General features: G+C 36.2%; 1 pseudogene; it reads right to left on the bottom strand.

The window, feature by feature from the left end:
* Positions 1–11,665: 11,665 nt before the first annotated feature.
* LOC114205045 (large ribosomal subunit protein eL27 pseudogene) lies at positions 11,666–12,130 on the bottom strand (annotated as a pseudogene).
* Positions 12,131–20,080: the final 7,950 nt, after the last annotated feature.

Genomic DNA, 20,080 nt, shown 5'->3' with positions numbered 1-20,080 from the left:
GCTCCATCTTTTGCCCATTGAGTGTTTAATTGCAATGGTATTTTTCATTTTTACAAGTTCATTTTGATTCTTTTCCAATCTTGTTTTTTCCCTTTTTAAAAAAATTCTTTATCATTTTTAATCCTCTTTCATCTCTTCAGTTTCTTTAAATATATGTGTTTTGTAATCTTTTTTCAGAATTACTCTTATATGAAATTGCAGGGAATCTAAACCTACACAGTATTATGCATGCTGCCTTTCACTCCTTTGGATGTTTTGCTTGTGTGATTTTAGCTTTTTTCTTTTGAGTTAATTTTTAGTTCAGCTTTTTTTAAGTTATATAGTGAATTTGCATTTCTAAAAATTCTAATGAATAATCCAGGGTTCTCACTGACCTGGGACCTGTTTAAAAGATAAATTATTACTTTAGGATTTTAGTTTCCATGCCCTAGCATAAATTTGGAGCCTACTCTTGTATTTGGGATAGTCTTAGTTTTATTAATTTTCTTTTCCCCACATGGAGTGTGGGGCAGAGACAAGTTCCCAGGGATAGTAAATTTTTTTTTTTTTTAATTTTAAGGATGGGATGTTTTTTTCCTAGCTTAAAGTTTAGTTTCTCTACCATGCTCAGATCAAAGTTTACATATCCCCTTCCTAATTGGGAATCCCACATTCCTAAAGCCTATATCCAGATCTAAAATAATCTTTCTAAAACATCATGATCATCTTACCACAGAGTTTGAACTTATGTTTAAACAGTTCAATAAGCTTCCTGTTATCCCTCTGAAAGCTAAATATTTTCAACTTTGCTTATGAGTTCTTTCCAGGTCTTACTACTACTTCTTCCTTCTTCCTGGTATCTTTTTCTTTTCACCTTCACACTCTGTATTCCAGCTACAATTGACTTCTTTCAGTTTTTTCATTGTGCTATGCTCTCTCTTGCTTCTGGGTCTTTAATCAGCTCTTTCTACTTCATAGGTCATACCTTTCTCCTTCCCTTCACAAGATAACTCTTCTTTCTTTCTTTTAGATCCTCTCTAACTATGGCAGTTCCTCCAGCATGGAGTTTTCATAACCCATGTGCTTCTTTAATTAAAACGTACCAACTTACCATCTACCATTGAAATATCCTATTTAATTGTTTGTCTTCCTTGCTAGAATATAAACTCCATGAGGGCAGGAAAAATATCTACCATATTTACTACTATATACCTAATGTCTAGCAAACTTTCTATACATAGTAAATACTCAATTCTTATTTGTTTTATAAAACAAATAAAATGCTTTGAATAAATGAATAAATAATGGCTTTAATTTTTTTTATTTTCGTTGTAATTATTCCATTACAATACAGTTGAATCTAATTAACTTGCAATTAGCTAAAACCTCAATCTAATTTTACATACACAATTGCTTGCCTTATCCTAAATATGAAATATGTTACAGAAATGAACATGGATTTGCATACCTAGTTCTTGTGCATGTAGAAATATATTATCTATAGCTTTCTGGGGTTAATTCAATTCTTAGTAATTTGACTAAAATGATTGGTTCTGGTGGTTATAATTTGATTTCATATAAATTCTCAAGGATCCTCTAAACTATACAATCTACCTTGTTCTTTGGCCCAACTTTGGACTAATCCTATGCCCATATCTTACCAATGCACTTTGTTTTGATCATGGCAATGGAGAAGCTGAAACCATGTTAGTATTTTATTGGACCAGCTGAATCGTTAACAATAATCTGTGAACATGGAAAAAGAAGTGGGCTTTCTTACTGGGAAAATCAGAAATAAATTTTCTCTGAAGAGAGTTAAAGCCATCCTCAGGAGACTATGTGAGGAGGCAGATACTGCATACATGATCTCCAGCTGGTACTGGTATATTACTGCAGGAAGAACTTCTGAAATGAAATAACACAGGCAGTCTTCATGCTGCCTTACCTGTGGGTATCTGTGGATGAGCTGTCAAGAACACTTGACCTGAGGTTCTAGGAGGGAAAAAAAGCAAATAAACATCAGTGTACATCTGCTTACATTTACTAAAGGATGAGGTAATGGTACTCTTTTACTCAATTATTCTACAATATATTTTAAAATATAAAAAATATACATTGTAAGTGGAAAATACAAAAATATGTGTTTGTTATCAAGGTTCTCAATAACCGGTTGGGATTCTTTTATATGGAGAGAAGAGATATTTTTCTTTATAGTTTTCAGAACCTTGTTGTTAATGTCCATACTGAAAGAAGTCATATCCCAGTGCATTAATTCTATGTATATACTGCATAAATACTTGTGAAATTTACTGAAAAAGCAAAAACAGAAACAAAAAGGAACCTTAAAACTGTGGCTGAATATTGTCCTAAAAGAACTGGAAATTTAAACAGCAGCATGTTTGCAAATTTTCTGTTTCTCAAACTTGTTCACAGTAAATATATTCTTGACTTTAGGGTCTTAAATTTCATTCCACTATGGCCTTGTGTTATAAAACAAAATAGAGCAATTTGATTGCAGTTTAGTAGTGTCCTTTTGTTTCCATATGTTACTAGCAAGCTGTATTTAAAACATCTTTTTTTTTGTAATGGACCAACTATCAAATGCTTGAATTCCTACAAAATTTTGAGTACTGTTAAGCAGAAAACTAGACCTCTGACTATAGTAATATGTCCAGTTAGGAAACTGATATAGTATTCTTTTAACACCCCTAAAACACTTGTCAGGATGGCAAAAGTGATTTGCTTTGTGGAAATTCTCTGACCACAAAATCCAGGCTGATGTCTTATGGGAAATGTGTTGATTTATTTTTACATAGCATACTATGCATTTTATGTTGTGTTCTTTCATTCTGTAGAAAGTGCCAGAATAAATTTGAAGTGCTTTTTGTATGAGATGAATCCATCTGTGTTTTAAACATTGCCTCTGTGAAAACTGTTTTTAATTTAGTAAATAACTACAATTACATTGTAAGCTTCAAAATGAAAGGGGCAGCAATATAATAGTAAATCAGTATTAGATTTATTTGAGGAATGGAACTTATGTAGCATTGCCAGACCAACCCCAGAATTTAGATTTGATGTGTGTGTGTGTGTGTGTGTGTGTGTGTGTGTGTGTGTGTGTGAGAGAGAGATTGCCAAGGCTGTTAAAGCAAATTGGTATTATCTTTCATTTTTTAGCTAATATCCACTGGGATTAATTTTGGGAAGTATGATAACTTGGCTTGGATGAGAACGGTTTGGAGTATTTCTAGAATTAGATAAGTTGATAGTGAGTATCCTAGATACATTTTTTTTTTCTCTTTAGAGAATCCTTTCATTAATTTCATTAACACTTGAGCAATTCCAAGGAGCCCACAAAGCTAACACATAGCAGTAGTTTTTTTTTTTTTTAAGATTTTATTTATTTATTTGACAGAGAGACAGCGACAGAGGGAACACAAGCAGGGGGAGTGGGAGAGGGAGAAGCAGGCTTCCCCCTGAGCAGGGAGCCTGAGGCGGGGCTCGATCCTAGGACCCTGGGATCATGACCTGAGCCGAAGTCAGAGGCTTAACAACTGAGTCACCCAGGCGCCCCGAGTACAGCAGTAATTTTAATAGTAATATCAAATGCCATTAGACAAAAATCTGTCCATTTTATAGGTAATTTCCCCAAAATCATTGAGTTTAGACACAAAACTCTTACATTTGACTGGGAGTGGGGGTTGTGGGGGAGGCTTCCATCTGCATTTCCATAGTGTTTAATAGCACCTGCTCTGGAGTTACTTTCCCTGGGTTCTTACTTTAGCTCAACTACTTATAAGCTTTGAATCCTTGTGCCATTACTTATTTCTGTTATCCTTCAATTGATTACTTTTTTTTGTAAAATGAAGATATTAAGAGTGTCTACTTCACTGGTTACTATAAAGATTAATTTACAAAAATACATACAGCTCTTAGCACAGTGCCTGGAAAAATAAATGTTGACTCAAGTATATATTGTTAGTTTGTGTTATTATTTAACCAAACTGTTATAATGACAGGCTTGTCTCAGGAACCACAACTCCTCACCCTATATTTTCCTTGGACTTTATATATATATAAATTAGTTTGCAATGGTTAAAATACTTGAAATTCATGAGTGTGAAATAACAACACAATAATATTTTCATTTTTCTATAAATGCTACTTTTCAGATCTTTTCCATTTTGGTACAATTTTTAACCTATCAAGATTGCTTTATTTATCATTATAAACCTATTTTTATGTCTCTGTCAAAACATCAGATTGAAATGGTGAGTTTCCAGGCCCTGAAAACATCTTAGATTACTTCTTTCCTAGAATATGAACACTATTTTTATTGTTGTTCAACTTTATAGGGAAGTCCAACATATAGTTTTCCTCATTGGATTTAAAGGCAACATTTGCAAAGTAAAAGAGTAAATAAAATTTTCTCTGACTCTTTATCAGGGAGTCTGAAAGTCTGTATTGATTTTGCCACAAGTGAGTTTCATGGCCTGTGATGATAAATTGATTTGGGGGCTGTCCATGTTGCAACATCTTTGCACACAGCCAGTTTTACTGACAACAACATGGCTCTGGAGACCCCAAGAACTATGATCTCTGACTTGGGGATTTTCATTCCTTGTCATCTCAAATGTCATTTCAGAAAAATTCATCATAAGTGGTCTGTCACTGGACAAAAAAATGGGCCACTGTGATATTCACTCAAATACACACACTTGCGCTGCTTGTGTGACAGGTCCTGCTGTTGGTTACTACTTGAGATTATGGAGAAGTTCAGACACGTCAAATACAAAATGGGGATGACATGAGATGGCAGCTGAAATGGCACTGTGCGTGCCCACTAAGGCTGCTGGTTACGTGAAGGGATGATATAAAAGCAAGAGGGCTCCTTGCTGCTTGTGTTGCAAGTGTTAAGTGGCTTATACTACTTGAGCTATATAGCTAGAGCCATTACTATTGGGACGCTTTTGATTTGAGAGCTGTAACCACTGTGAGTATTCAAGCATATGTTGTAAGGCTTATCAGGCAAGCTCTGTTTGCCACATCTGTAAGTGTGCATGGGGGTTAAGTGCAGTAGAGACTCCCCCAAATCATCAGGTGTCCTTCAGGACCACATACAACTCTTACCTCTGTTTTCCTATGATGAAACAGCTACTTTCAGTCCCAGTGTGTTTTATCACATTTATACTCACACTATGTGAATTTCCTAATTAATTATTTAATTTCCTAATTAATATTTGGGATAGATGTATTTTCCAGGGGAATAAGTTTATGGGGATAGTTTAATAAGTAAATGCAGTTTGGATAACTTCAGACAATATTTTGTGTCATCCTTTTTTGAGCCTTTAAAGTTAACAAGAGGACAAAGGAGAACACAGGTAGCAACCTCTTTGACCTCAGCCACAGCCACTTCTTCCTAGAAACATCGTCAAAGGCAAGGGAAGCAAGGGCAAAAATGAACTATTGGGATTTCATCAAGATAAAAAGCTTTTGCACAGCAAAAGAAACAGTCCACAAAACCAAAAGACAACCGACAGAATGGGAGAAAGTATTTGCAAATGACGTATCAGATAAAGGGCTAGTATCCAAAATCTATAAAGAACTTATCAAACTCAACACCCAAAGAACAAATAATCCAATCAGGAAATGGGCAGAAGACATGAACAGACATTTTTCCAAAGAAGACATCCAAATGGCCAACAGACACATGAAAAAGTGCTCAACATTGCTCGGCATCAGGGAAATCCAAATCAAAACCTCAATGAGATATTACCTCACACCCGTCAGAATGGCAAAAATTAACAAGTCAGGAAACGACAGATGTTGGTGGGGATGTGGAGAAAGGGGAGTCCTCCTACACTGTTGGTTGGAATGCAAGCTGGTGCAACCACTCTGGAAAACAGTATGGAGGTTCCTCAAACAGTTGAAAATAGAGCTACCATACAATCCAGCAATTGCACTACTGGGTATTTACCCCAAAGATACAAATGTAGGGATCTGAAGGGGTACCTGCACCCCAATATTTATAGCAGCAACGTCCACAATAGCCAAACTGTGGAAAGAGCCAAGATGTCCATCGACAGATGAATGGATAAAGAAGATGTGGTATATATACACAATGGAATATTATGTAGCCATCAAAAGGAATGAGATCTTGCCATTTGCAACGATATGGCTGGAACTGGAGGGTGTTATGCTGAGTGAAATAAGTCAATCAGAGAAAGACATGTATCATATGACCTCACTGATATGAGGAATTCTTAATCTCAAGAAACAAACTGAGGGTTGCTGGAGTGGTGGGGGGTGGGAGGGATGGGGTGGCTGGGTGATAGACATTGGGTAGGTATGTGCTATGGTGAGTGCTGTGAATTTTGCAAGACTGTTGAATCACAGATCTGTACTTCTGAAACAAATAATGCAACATATGTTAAGAAAAAAGAAAAAGAAGAAGATAGCAGGAGGGGAAGAATGAAGGGGAGTATGTTAGAGGGGGAGACAAACCATGAGAGATGATGGACTCTGAAAAACAAACTGAGGGTTCTAGAGGGGAGGAGTGTGGGGGGATGGGTTAGCCTGGTGATGGGTATTAAAGAGGGCACGTTCTGCGTGGAGCACTGGGTGTTATGCACAAACAATGAATCATGGAACACTACATCAAAAACTAATGATGTAATGTATGGTGGTTAACATAATAAAAAAATTTTTTAAAAAGTTAACGTGAGGACAGTTTTCAGTTGTGGCTACCTTTGGCTTCCCACTGCTTACCTACCTCTCTTCAGGTAAGATGACTTTTACGTTCGGACTGGAATCTATTCCATCAGTATTACTCATTCTCTAATTTTTTATTGTTTTACCTTACAAATTATTAATTTCTTAATGTAATCTCAACATACTTAACTAGTGACTTAAAGAATTGACAGAGCCAGGCTCTTCATATAAGCTAGGCCTTTTTGTTTGTTTTCATCTAACACATTTTTTCTTCCTTTAAGCAAAAAGATACTTAAGTACATTTTGGTAAGTCCTGACTTAATTCTAGATTCAAGTTCTAAAAAAAAAACACATATCTCTACCTGCAAAATTTAATCAGATTTTGAATGTTGCTAGTGAGTGGTTGACAAGAAAACATTACTGAAAAGTTAAGATTTTCTCTCAGATTAAATTGTCTAAAAACTAAAGTACTTTTTCATTTTGTGATTCCATCCCAGACTAAATGTCTATTGATTTGTTGATAAGGAAGGAGATATTTGGCCTACGTCATCTTGCAGTAAGGAAGGGAAGACACACATTTTGGTAGGAAATTAATAAGTGATGTGCTTACAGAAAGAACCTAGGCTTCCCAGTGACAACCTCATAGATTGTCTGCCACTTAACTTATAAAGCACATTCAACTTTTATGGAGAAAGCTTTCTCTATTCATGTTAGATAAAGAGTTTGGGGCTTGAGAAAAATAGAGCCTACCTAGATTCTACATCCTCAGTATTCCTTTGAGAATTCAGGAGGTTAGCTAAGGCATGATGTTTAAATCCACTTATCCTTGCAGACAGTTCATTTAGTAGTCTTTGTCTTTAAATTTTACTGCTTTTAAACTGTTTTCAATTTCCCATTATACCATGGCATACGATTATTTGTGCATGACTATACTGGAAGCTCCCCAAGGGCAGGTTTTTAAAAAAATAGAGTAGTAGTATTCATCCTTGTCTTCTAGCACACTGTATTTTTCAACTTATATTTTTGAGTTGAGATTGATTGAAGCTAGAAACTGTTAAAAGAACAAGCTTTCATAATGAACTGCTCAAGTAGGAAAGAGAGGAGCTTCCTTTCTTAAATGTTTTCTGATTTTGATGTTTGCATTAAATAAAGGTATATGTGACTAATTTGAGTTATTTTCCTGTCTTTATTGCCAATATATATTAGCAAAGTAAATTGACTAATAGCTAAGGTAGATACTATCAGCAGTACGCTCAAAACTCTTGGGGAAGTTCAGGCTTATTCTGTCCCCAGGGAAAAGGAAACCTGATTATATTCAAGTGTGTGATTTCTATTCTAGGCATGAGCATTTATACCACTCTACTAGGGGAAGCTATTAGAGGGAGAAATAGGAGCTTAAATGGAACAGATCTAGATGGATGTCTCTTGGATTACGTCCACATGACCTTTGATCAATCCATCTTTTTTAGCCTGTGTGATAGCCAGGCATGGGGACACCTCCTGTTGGGGATTGATGACCACTGCCCATAGAACGCCAAATATGAACTAAGATGGGGTGAGAAAAAGGTGAACTGGGGAAAGCCACTTAACCAAGAGTCTAATAGACTAGACAGAAAGAACTCTAAGGAATCATCTGAGATTTAAACTTTCATAATAACAAAAAATGCGCTAGCTCACAATATCCTACTTTCTTCTTTTTTTTTTAAGATTTTATTCATTTATTTGAGAGACAGAGAGCACGAGCAGGGAGAAGGGGCAGAGCGAGAGGGAGAAGCGGGCTCCCTGCTGAGCAGGGACCCCCCCACACACACACCCCCTCACGGGGTTCCATTCCAAGACCCTGGAATCAAGACCTGAGCTGAAGGCAGACACGTAACTGACTGAGCCACCCAGCTGCCCTAGTATCCTGCTTTCTTATTAGTCGTTGCAGCAACCCATGAGGCTAAAAATAAGGGATTTCTTGTCTTAGACTTTTCGCTGAGTCAAAGTTCTGATAATTATTTCTTACTCTTTACCTGACCCATTTCTGAAAATGAACAGAAAATGGTGATCTCAGGACAGAGGTAATATGATAAAATATGCAAGAAGCAGGTATGTAGTTTTATATATATATTTTTAACACATTCCAAATTCCTCTCTTCCTTTACTCTCTCTTCATTAGTTTTCTCCTCTCAAATTTTAAGCCCTTTCTTTAAAAAAATTGTTCTATATTGAGTTAATCTAACAGTAAGAGGTATGCTTCAGTGATTATTGCCAGCTACATAAGTGCTCAAAGGTTTTGTTTTTTGTGTGTGTTTTGTTTTTTGTTTTTTTCTTTCTGGAAACTTAAAATTAAGCACATAAAAATATACTTATTAACTTGGTACATAAAATTCATGTTAAGAATATATAGCATATATATAAATATATACACTCATATTACATATCAATAAACAAAAAAAATAAAAAAATAAAAATTCATAGCATCAATCTGAAATTTCCCACTACGCTACTTTGCACCCTTATAAAATGCTAAAAAAAAATCCAGTGTATCTAGAATCCTAATTTGAGCAGTTAAGCCTATCACTTTCTAGATACAGTTGATTTTAGCAAACATCTTACTTTTCTAAGCACTAATGCCACTATTACCTGGGGGCTTATTGCTTATTTGCTTCTTTTGTCTGAACACAGGAACCTGGAAGTAATTGCCTAATTAAGGTAGTGTTGGGGAAACATAGTGAGCAAAATTAAGTCAAATTAGATCATTGTTCTCAATCTTCACTGTATGTTGGGAATCAATGGGAAAGTTTAAAAACATATGCCCCACCCCCAACAGATTCTGATATAATTAAAATGGGGTATGGCCTGCGTCTTGGGATTCTAATAGCTCCCCAGGTCATATAATGCAGCCAAGGCTACAGATCACTGAATTAGAATTTGAGAGGACTTCATCAATTAATCTTTACTTAGCAGTAGTATTTTCACTAGATCCTATGTGGGACTTGGAAATAATACTGATTATATATATAAATAGTCTTTAAAATATGACACATAACTCCTATAGAGAAGAAAGGAGTTCTCCAGAAAGGAAGAAATATTAGAGTCCTTGTGTTTCTGAATGTACCCATCATTTATGTTATTATTTAATACAAATTGCAGTGATGTTATTTGGAACAAGGAGTGCTTCTCTTTTGTTGTATAAAGAGTATAAATGGTTTAAAGTAAGTATATACATGGTTTTATGAAAGTAAAATATTAGTATGAGTAAAAGTATTAGTATTACTAAAAGACAATTCCAAAGTAAGCACAAGATCATAAGCTTTACCTGACAAAATTACTGGAGTACACAGTAGATTGAAAAATTAGAATTAGATTTTGGGTGTGAAATATAATCTTAGAATGTGCTACTTCTTAGAGACTGGGGCGCTTCTGTATTTGTAGCTCTTAATTTGATATTTTCTTCTTCATTTATTGCAGTAATAACCAGGAAGAAGGAGTGCATGGGAAAGTATACAGCAGGCATTCAATTATGTATATATTATATACAGGCAGGGGTCAGCTGAGGGAGAGAGAGTATGTGTGTCAGGGTCAAGTTCCCTGCTTATTCCACAAGTATCCTCGGACAGTTGCTTAGCTTACACACATACTATTTAAAATTTCATAGGATCATGAGGGAAGTTAACATAGTCAATTTTAAGCATTTAGAATATCACAAGTACTTAATAAGAACTATATATCATTAAACGGCTTGTACATTTTAAAGAATTATAAAACAGCAACATACTTTTGGGGTGCCTGGGTGGTTCAGTCAGTAAAGCATCTATCTTTGGCTCAGGTCATGATCTCAGGGTCCTAGGATCGAGTCCAGCATCAGGCTCCCTGCTCAGCGGGGAGTCTGCTTCTCCCTCTGACCCTCCCCCCTCTCATGCTCTATCTCATTCCCTCTCTCAAATAAATAAATAAAATCTTTAAAAAAATTTAAAAAAGAAAAATTAAAACTTGTTTAGAAGTATAAGAGATAAAAAAACACTGTATAAAGTTGATCAATCAATGAATCCAAATTTAAGTGCTTATCTTTTTGCTGTTCATGGTAGAAATGAGCCTCACTGTACCTACACTGATCCACTTCCATTAGTCCTCATTCATAAGCTATTCTGTTTCTTTAAGCAAGTCAGTAAAAAGTAAATAGTTGCACTCTTCCTTTAGTTCTAATGTGTCTTTTTTGAGAAAAGATGTTAAATAAAATTCTTTTGAAAGGCCAAGAGTCTGGTTTTTGTTTTTGTTTTTCCCTCTTCTACTTTAAAAGCAGACTAGCTGTGCCATTTTATTTGTGTCAAGCAGTTTGTGCTTCCCATTTCCATCTTCTTTAGCTCTTAAGGCTTATCTTGCAGCAATGCTGCTCAGCGGGCCCAGGGGAGCCAAGTGTCAGTTTTTCCAGATGGCAAGCTGCCAGTCTACAGTAGACTGTTGAGAGTCACAGAGGGAATTCATTTCATTGCAAAACCAAAGAACATCATCTCATGCACACCTTGTACATGATCAGCTCACAACAGCTGATGAGTAGCCACTAAAAAGGGACAGATGGAGAGAGAGAGGAGATGCTGTTTTAGTGAATTCAGCCCATGTTCTAGACTATTATACAGTGACATATTTTATTTTGCAAACAGAAAGTTTTTAAACATGATTGTCAATTTACAGGAACTTCTCTCCTAATAGCTGGAACAAAATTCGCAATTTGCCCTAATTAGAATACTAGTTAGGGGGAATGAGTTTCTCTCCTTCATATTTAAACTGAACATTAAAAAAAAAAGTTAAATCACTTTAAATGGTCTTTAAATTGCATTCTCTCTATCAGAATTGTTAAGTCTTTTTTGCCTGAAGAGAAAAGCCTCAATGTAGAAATATAATATCAGAGTATATTATTTGTCTATAATAAATATTTTGGCTATTACAGAGTTTGTATTTATTTATTTATTTATTTGTTTGTTTGTTTGTTTATTTGGTATTTTTAATGACTGAAACCAAACAAATCTAAAACCGCAGCTTCTGGAAGAACCACTTGTTCTTGCCGGTCTTGTACCTCTCCTCGAACTTGACCTTAGGCTCTCGTCGGGCCTTTCATTTAAGAGCAGGGTCTCTGAAGACATCCTTGTTGACAACAGTCTTGTCCAAGGGGATATCCACAGAGTACCTTGTGGGTATGAGGTGATTGTAATTATAAACTTTCACAAAAGACTTGATCTTTGACCTCTTGGCAATTTTCTTCTTGCCCATGGCAGCTGTCACTTTGCGTGGATAGCGGTCAATTCCAGCCACCAGAGCATGGCTGTAGGGACGGTCTGAGGTGCCATCACCAATATTCTTCACGATGACCGCTTTGCGTCCGGAGTAGCGTCCGGCCAGGACCAGCACCACCTTCCCGGGTTTCATGAACTTGCCCATCTCGACACCAGCCACTCGAGCCTACCTACAGAGTTTGTATTTAAATGGGAAGTATTATGAGTTCTACCTATCTATGAGTTCATACTATCTATGAGTTCAATGGGGAATGCTGAGAACTACGTTAATTTTTAATAGTTTTGTAAATGGAAACCCAAAGCATAGGAAACTGTATGAGCTAAAATATTATTTCAGGAATTGAACAAGTACATCTACAGGTAGAAAGTTTAAATTGCAAAGGATTCAGGTAAATATAGCATATAGATAGATTATGAAGCCAAGAGAGAAAGATTCCAGCTTCAAATCCCTGGGTTCTCAGGGGTCATAGGTGGCCTCTCTGGGTTTAATCTATAGAAGAAGCAGTTTGCTTTGGCTCTCTAGATTTCTCCTGTCTGTTAGGGGAGCGAGTTATTTGGCTAAATTGCAAATTAAACATTTGTCTGAGCAAGGGTTACACTGTGATAGTTTTGTTATTATAACACATCTTCATTTTATGATAACACAACAATTTCTTTATGGAGGAGGAATTCAGAAATATAGTGTTTTTTTCTGAATATTACTATAAACATTGACAATTTGTAGCATTTGTGTATATTGAATAAGTACAGTATAACATCAACATCTGAGTGCTCATGCTATGATTACTGTTATCCTCACATTTTTTCAGCACCTTCAAATGTCTTTAATCAAGTAATTCATGAATTTTACCCACTTAAGAATTAAGTGAATAAGTATTTATTTTACTGGAAAGAAGTTATTTTGATTCACAATTAAAAGTGAGATTGTATTTGTTATAATGGACAGTGACAGAAGCAAGATTATTTTTTAGATAGCCTAAATCTAGACTATATTTTAAAACATATTCTAAATGTATTCTTAAATATATTCTAAAAGTAATAATGTATAGTTTATTTGTTGTATTTAAAACCTTTTACCATGATAAAATTTGAATTACAATTTCGAATCTTCTTTAAGTTATTATATTATCTCACCTTTTAATATGAGATAAGAGCTTTATGGCAGGATAAATAGAAAAAGAATGCCAAAAATGTTTTGAATTTTCAAAACCCTACTTGATAGTCACTATTTTGCTAATTTTCCCATGCCTTGATCAAAGATTCCCCAAAATGTAGGATGTTGGTTCAGGTGCTGTGAAATTCAAAGAAAAGCAAACATTTACCTGCTTTTCACAAGCTTAACGTCTCAAAAAAACAAGGTAGCCCTTGGTGTCCACAAATACATCCCATCATCATACAGAGCCAGCTATATACATTTTAAAAAATTATGATTACAAAATAATTAATTTCATATTCTAAATATAGAATCTTTAGATGAGGAATCTCTGGTCAGTAATTGGGGCACAAGTTTTTAAGGAAAATCAGCTATTTTCCTAAGAAGAGAAGTAGAGGGGAGCTTGTTATGAATTTGAACGCTGAACGTGCACAGCCAGGTATTATCTGTGAGAAATCTACAGCACACATACACTAAATAGCTTTCCCAAGATTCAAGGGCAACGACACAAGGGCTGCCTTGGATGCCAGAGGGTCCTGGATCTAGCACAGGGCTCCTTGCACTGGTCCCCAGAGAGGCCAGACCTTGTACGATTGGGAGGATTTAAAATAGTTCGATTCTTCTTGCTTTTGACTTCAGTGTTGTGAAAACAGTGCCTGGTGCATGGTAGAAGTCTGACTGAAAGTGTTGGGCTGTTGGGGGAAGGGGTCAATGTAGAAACTCTAAGGAAGAATCTCTGTTGGAATATGTTACTAAGCCAAGAAGGAAACATGAAAATCTGAGGGTGGGATGGTAGGGAGTTGTATGAGACAGACTAGAGCAGGTAAGCAACTTCTTTCTCAGCATCTTGCAGCAGACTGTCTAGATTTCCTTATGACAGCTCTACGCAGGTGTACAAGTAGAATGATTTGCAGACAGTCATGCTTCTGCAAGACTTTCCTACACGTTTTAATTAACATAATATTAAGCGTTTCATGTGTTATTTATACAGTAATCAGTGTTCTTTGTAACAGGAATTGAGCTCAGCACCCTCCTCAACCCAACGTGGATGCTACTTTTACCCTTCGAAAGAAAAGGAACAAAGGTTTGAGACTTTGAAACTTTCTCAGGTCAACTGCTAAGTGACAGGCTTGGGATTTCAACTCTCTGCTGACTGACAGCAAGCCTTTGCTCCTAACAACTACAGGAGTATTGTATGTAAAATGTATGCTCTGCATAAATTAATTTCATTGGCTATAAATAGACAGAAAAAGAGAAAAATGATTCTGCTCTCAGTTTGAAAAATGGTGAGCGCTGTGAATTGTGTAAGACTGTTGAATCACAGACCTGTACCTCTGAAACAAATAATACATTATATGTTAAGAAGAAGAAGAAGAAGAAGAAGAAGAAGAAGAAGAAGAAGATAGTAGGAAGGGAAAAACGAAGGGGGTGAAATCGGAGGGGGAGATGAACCATGAGAGACTATGGACTCTGAGAAACAAACTGAGGGTTCTAGAAGGGAGAGGGGTGGGGGGATGGGTTAGCCTGGCGATGGGTATTAAAGAGGGCACGTATTGCATGGAGCACTGGGTGTTATACCCAAACAATGAATCATGGAACACTACCTCAAAAACTAATGATGTAATGTATGGTGATTAACACAACATAATAATAAAAATTAAAAATAAAAACAAAAACAAACAAAAAAGAAAAATATGTTGGCTTCAAAAAGCATTTTTGGCCTTTTTAACTAAGATTTCTTGAGATTTTAGTTTGCTATGTGCATAGCATTTCTGAAAGGTTGGAGGAACAATGTATGTTGCGTTTTGTAACATTTGACCATGAAGCACTTTTGCAAAAGTTCATTTTTTTTTTCTAATTCATTCATTTGTTTCTAGGTTACCATCCACTTATTTTCTTGTCTCTTCCACACATCTCAGGCTTATATTGGAGCCAGTCCAGATCATTCCCTGCTATAGGAAAACATATACAAGGTGACTGAGAGATTTTTCTTTAAAAATAGATCTATATAGCACTCAGATATTTTGGTTGCTATTGCCTTATTTTGAAACTGCCTTGTTCTCCGGCAACTGAAGAAGTCAAATCTTTTTGTTTGTTTGTTTGTTTGTTTTTTCTAGGCTTTTCCTGATAAAATTCTCATTATCGATTAGCTGAAATAATGTCATTTCGAACTTTTCAAAAAAAATCTTTTTCAACCAAAGTGAATACTTCTTGATGACAGGCATATTTCATATTGATGTTCCTCTATGCAAATGGTAGAATCCCAGTATTTTCTCAGTATGACTTCTTTTTATCCCCCGCCCCCCATCACCAATTGAGTGTCCATGTGAACACTTCTATAGAGTCTATGTATTTCTCTTCTTTCCGTAATTAAGACTATTTGTCAGGTCTCCATATATGAGGTTGTGGATTACCACAGATCTTCTCAAGTAGGACTTATTAACAGGCCCAGCTTTCATACGGTTCTTCAGCTGATAAAGAAAAGGACTTGGAATTTATTTTCCTGTAGCAAAGTGTATTTCCTAAACTATATTCTTTCTTATTGTAACAGATAACAATTTGAGGTATCACAGCATCTGCTCACACTAGGAAGTCTAGGGGAGAGGAGATTACAGTTATCCAGCTTGGATGTGACAGGCCTTGATGCTGGGAAGGGAAAGGAAACATCAGCTTCAAGCAGCAGTGTAAATAGGGTGGTGTGGTCACACTGGTTACAAACACACAAGGAGAGAACAGGGCCTAAAGGGTTTGCTCTGGGTGCCTTCCTACAGTTCATCCCATCTGTTCTGCCGTGACTTGTTAGTCACCATTGCAGAGTGGTCCTGCGTCACTTTGACCTTGTCTGTTCATCGGTAGTCTTCCAGTCACTTCCATGTTTGTACCAACTAGCCTTGTATTGACGCGTCTCACCTGTGACTGGCACAGGGTTATCTTTTCTTCAGTCCCTGAGAATTTCTCCCTGTTTCTGCCCTGCTCTAACCCCCCGTGCAGAATGAGGGTTTTCTTAAGATCTGGAGCCAGTCAAGGATTTCCTGGATCTAATCATACTGATCCTAAGAATCATCAGTTGATAGCTTTCTGTATTTACTGGTTGGTGCTAAAATGACTAAATTTTCATTTTTTCTCATTTGTCTCTCAATTATACGCTTAGTTTTTTTTTTTTTCTACGTGTATAGTGCCTCAATAAATTCTAACCACTTCTGTCTCCCCTAGTGGCACCAGCTATATTGATGAGGGGCAAGCGGTTAATAGATGTCCACGCACTAAAAACTGCACAATGAAATTCCAAAGTCTACATCCTTTGAAAATAGTTTGGCAGTTGTTATTGTTGTTTTTTTAATCACCAAATTTTCTTTAGTTAGCCAAAGAGGTTGAGTAAGGTTGAGTTTCATGCATGGCAATATTTAGGAAGAAAAATAAATTAACTGTGATACCGGAGCAAGGAAAAAGGATGTACCTGGCTTACTCTCTTTATTTGTGGCTCTCAAACTGATTCTGAAAACAATTTCAGAAGATGAATTTTCAAAAGGTAGCATCATCAGAATAAAAATGGCCAAACTTTCAAAGTCATTATTTCTGAATATGAATGTATTTACTTGCATACTTAAGTCCTGTCCAAGAGTACTAATTACTAAAGACAAACCTAGTAAAAATAGTAAATTATCAAAGATCTCACCATATAAGTGGTATCAACTTATGTGCAATGGCGACATTTCACCAGATTCTGTCCAGAAGCAGCGGTTTTAGCCAATCTAGTATCTTGGCTTAGTTATGTTTGCCTGGACAAGTAGTGAAGTGAAAGAATGACAGAAATAGAAACCTCAGCTCAGAGAAAGCAATGTTTTCTTGATCTCAGGGCTGTTTTCGTTGTTGCTGCTAATTCCAACCTGGCTCCTGCTGATCACCGGCAAAAGGATCTGATACTGTTTGACTTTCAATTTGGGGAAATATTTGAGAATTTGCTTGGGGCAGAAAGCACAAGTTATAACTGGTTTCATGCCAGCAGAATGAGAAGTTGTCAATACATGTTTGTTGAATCAAATTGATTTGAACTGAACACCACTGGATGCAATTAGTATCATGACAGGGAAGAGAAGCTTTGTGGCAATTACTCAATATTTGTGGATCACCTACTATACACTAGTATGCTGTGAAAGAAAGAGCAAAGTTGTTTCTGACCTCCAAAAGCTTCCAATCCTGTGGTGGATGAGAGTGAGAAAGAAAGACTGACTTCCTTCCCAAAGCATATAACTATAATGAGTGACAGCAGAGCAAACTGCCACCATGCCCCCAGTGACATTATAGAGATGTTTCAAACAATGTTTCAAGCCAAGGCTGTAAATATATGTTCTTGACAAATTATACCAATTATACTTCCTTGGTAGTGCTGTCATGCATATGAATATTTACCTATCACTTAGCATAATGCTTGCCATGTAGTAACAGTAGACAATCTTACAGAATCAGAGGGGAGGCTTGTTTGCCATTTGCTAGTTGCAGTGCCTCCTTATGAACGTGAATTTGGAAAACAGCCTAGGAAACCATAGTGGAGGAAAGCTATTTAATACCAGAGAATTGTAAGTTATAACTCATGAGCCAGTGGAATTAAGCATTGGGTATTTTCTAGGTCTTTATAGATTACATTTTTTTATCTGGTTATTTTGCAATAGCTCTGTAAGAGAATTCAGAAAGTACCTCTCCAAAGTCCCAAATGAGAAAGGGAAACATAATTGGATAGCATCTCTGGTATAAAAGGGAGAGGCAGGTAATTTCAGGTAAGGAAGTGGGAGCCAAACAATGTCTAGTGTGCTCTGTCAAAAGTAAAAAACATCTTGTAAGCGTCCTCCCCAAGCACAAGGAACAGTACCAAATGTCTGTTCCGACCTATACAAGAGTCCAGAAATTAGATAAGAAACCTCCTCATCTAAGAGTTGGGTAACTAGTTTGGATAAATATTTGATTATATAGCATTTTCTTGAATAAAGGTTTTTGACTAAAAGGTTTTTGACTAAAGACGCATTTGACTAAAATCCTTGTATCACTGATTTCAATCACTTAGAATTTTAATCCATTTACTCACCGACTTAAAAAACAACCTCTGTTTTTTGTGGGGATTTTTGTTTTGTTTTTAATTGGGCTTGGCAAGGCCAAGTGATTCTCCACATGAATCAGATTTTCCCTAAGTCAAGTACTAATGTTACCTATTTTTCTTCACTTTTTCTGTCTTCCTCCTCACATTTCAACCACTACTTGCAGACAACTAATTTCCTCAGGCTTATCAGGTCACTGACTAAAAAATTTGTCAATAGAGGTCCTCTCCATCCTATTTCTACGCTATGTATCTTTTCCTACTGGTGGTTCCCCTCCCCCCTTCAGGTTTAGCTATAATCTTACTGACACTTTCATAAAACTGCATTGTAGTAGTCAGCCTCAGAAATATTACCCATTTATCCTCACCCCTGGTTTTCTTACTTTTGTGTAATTTCCTCCTGAGTAATTAGGACTCACCAAATGCTCAAATGATGGTTAACATTATTTTAGCTACAAAGTATTTTTTAATTAAAGTATGTACATTGTTTTTCAAGACATAATGTTACTGTATACTAGACTATGGTATAGTGAGTGCACTTTTATATGCACTGGGAAACAAAAAAAATATTTGCTTGGCTTTATTATGATATTCACTTTATTGCAGTGGTCTGGAACTGAAACTGCAGTATCTTCAAGGTATGCCTATACTGTTGATTCATAAGCATTGAACTCACAACTAACATCACTGTAACTCATGCTTGGACAAAACTTACCTAACATATATTTTCTGTGTAAGGCACTTCACAGCTTTCTTGCACTTATCAACACGACATAGCACTTCCACACTGCACTCGAGGGCTATTTTGAACAGTGTAATGACCAATAAAAAAGCAAAAATATGCAAAAACTTGGCACTGACTAGATTGTGAAAAGGGCACCGTTTATAGTATGAGAGCTGAAACAAGAAGGCAGAGTACTGCCTTGTTCAACCTCAGCAGGGAATGGGCACACTGGGTGACCCAATGTTTCACGACTCTGCACATGTCCACCAATGATGTCAAAAGGTCCTTGAGTATTGGCTTTGAGTTTGCAAATAAATTTTACTAAGTAAGCAAATTTGCAAATATGGAATCTACAGATAATAAGGGTTGGCTGTATTTATTTGGTTCCTCATATATTCTTAGTGGAGAGTCTATCATAAACGTACTTGCTATCTGGTGGATATGAAAAATTAGAAAAGGCAATGTCTACTCTACTGCACTGGCCTCTGAACACTTTAGTTAACCTGAATACCTACTGTCATCCAGTATCAAACTGATTTGGATGGTTGGGAATCAATCATTTTGAAGCTGGAATAGATAGATCCCTTTACTCAGTGAGGCTGGACAACCTGGCTGCTCTGTACTATGAGACTCTGCACCTGGATCAGATTACTGATATCCATCTTTACCTGCCCAGCTGTTTCTATAAGTTTTCACACATTCCCAATACCTCATATCCAATGTCGATTATCTTGGGGGAGATAGAACAATATAGATCTTTACCAAACAGATTTCTTCTTTCTTTACCCCTTCAAAACCTTCTCTGCCACCCATCTGCCCATCAACTAGAAAACTTATAAACAAGTATAATCAGAGTAGCCTAATTATAAAATAACCTACAGATCATTTTGAAAAACAAAAACAAAAACAAAAACAAAACATCAATTTCTCCCAAAATATATATCCGAATTTCCAGGGAATGGTCTTGAAATTCTATAATCTTATCAAGTGTTCTATAATGGTTTTTATGATTAAGCAAGTTCTCACCCTTAACATTTTTCCAAAAACTTTGAAAATTTGGAAAAGGATAAATAGAGGAAAATAAGATTCCTGACTCAAGATTTCCTTTAGGCCCATTTGAAGTCAGGTTTTTAATTGAAAGCAGCTAT

Source organism: Eumetopias jubatus, unplaced genomic scaffold, assembly GCF_037043125.1.
Source record: "Eumetopias jubatus isolate StellerSeaLion01/CBP00866 unplaced genomic scaffold, mEumJub1_p1.0 scaffold_16, whole genome shotgun sequence".
NCBI classification, from domain to species: domain Eukaryota; kingdom Metazoa; phylum Chordata; class Mammalia; order Carnivora; family Otariidae; genus Eumetopias; species Eumetopias jubatus.
Note: the sequence above shows the minus strand (reverse complement) of the source record. Positions and strands in the feature narration are given on the sequence as shown.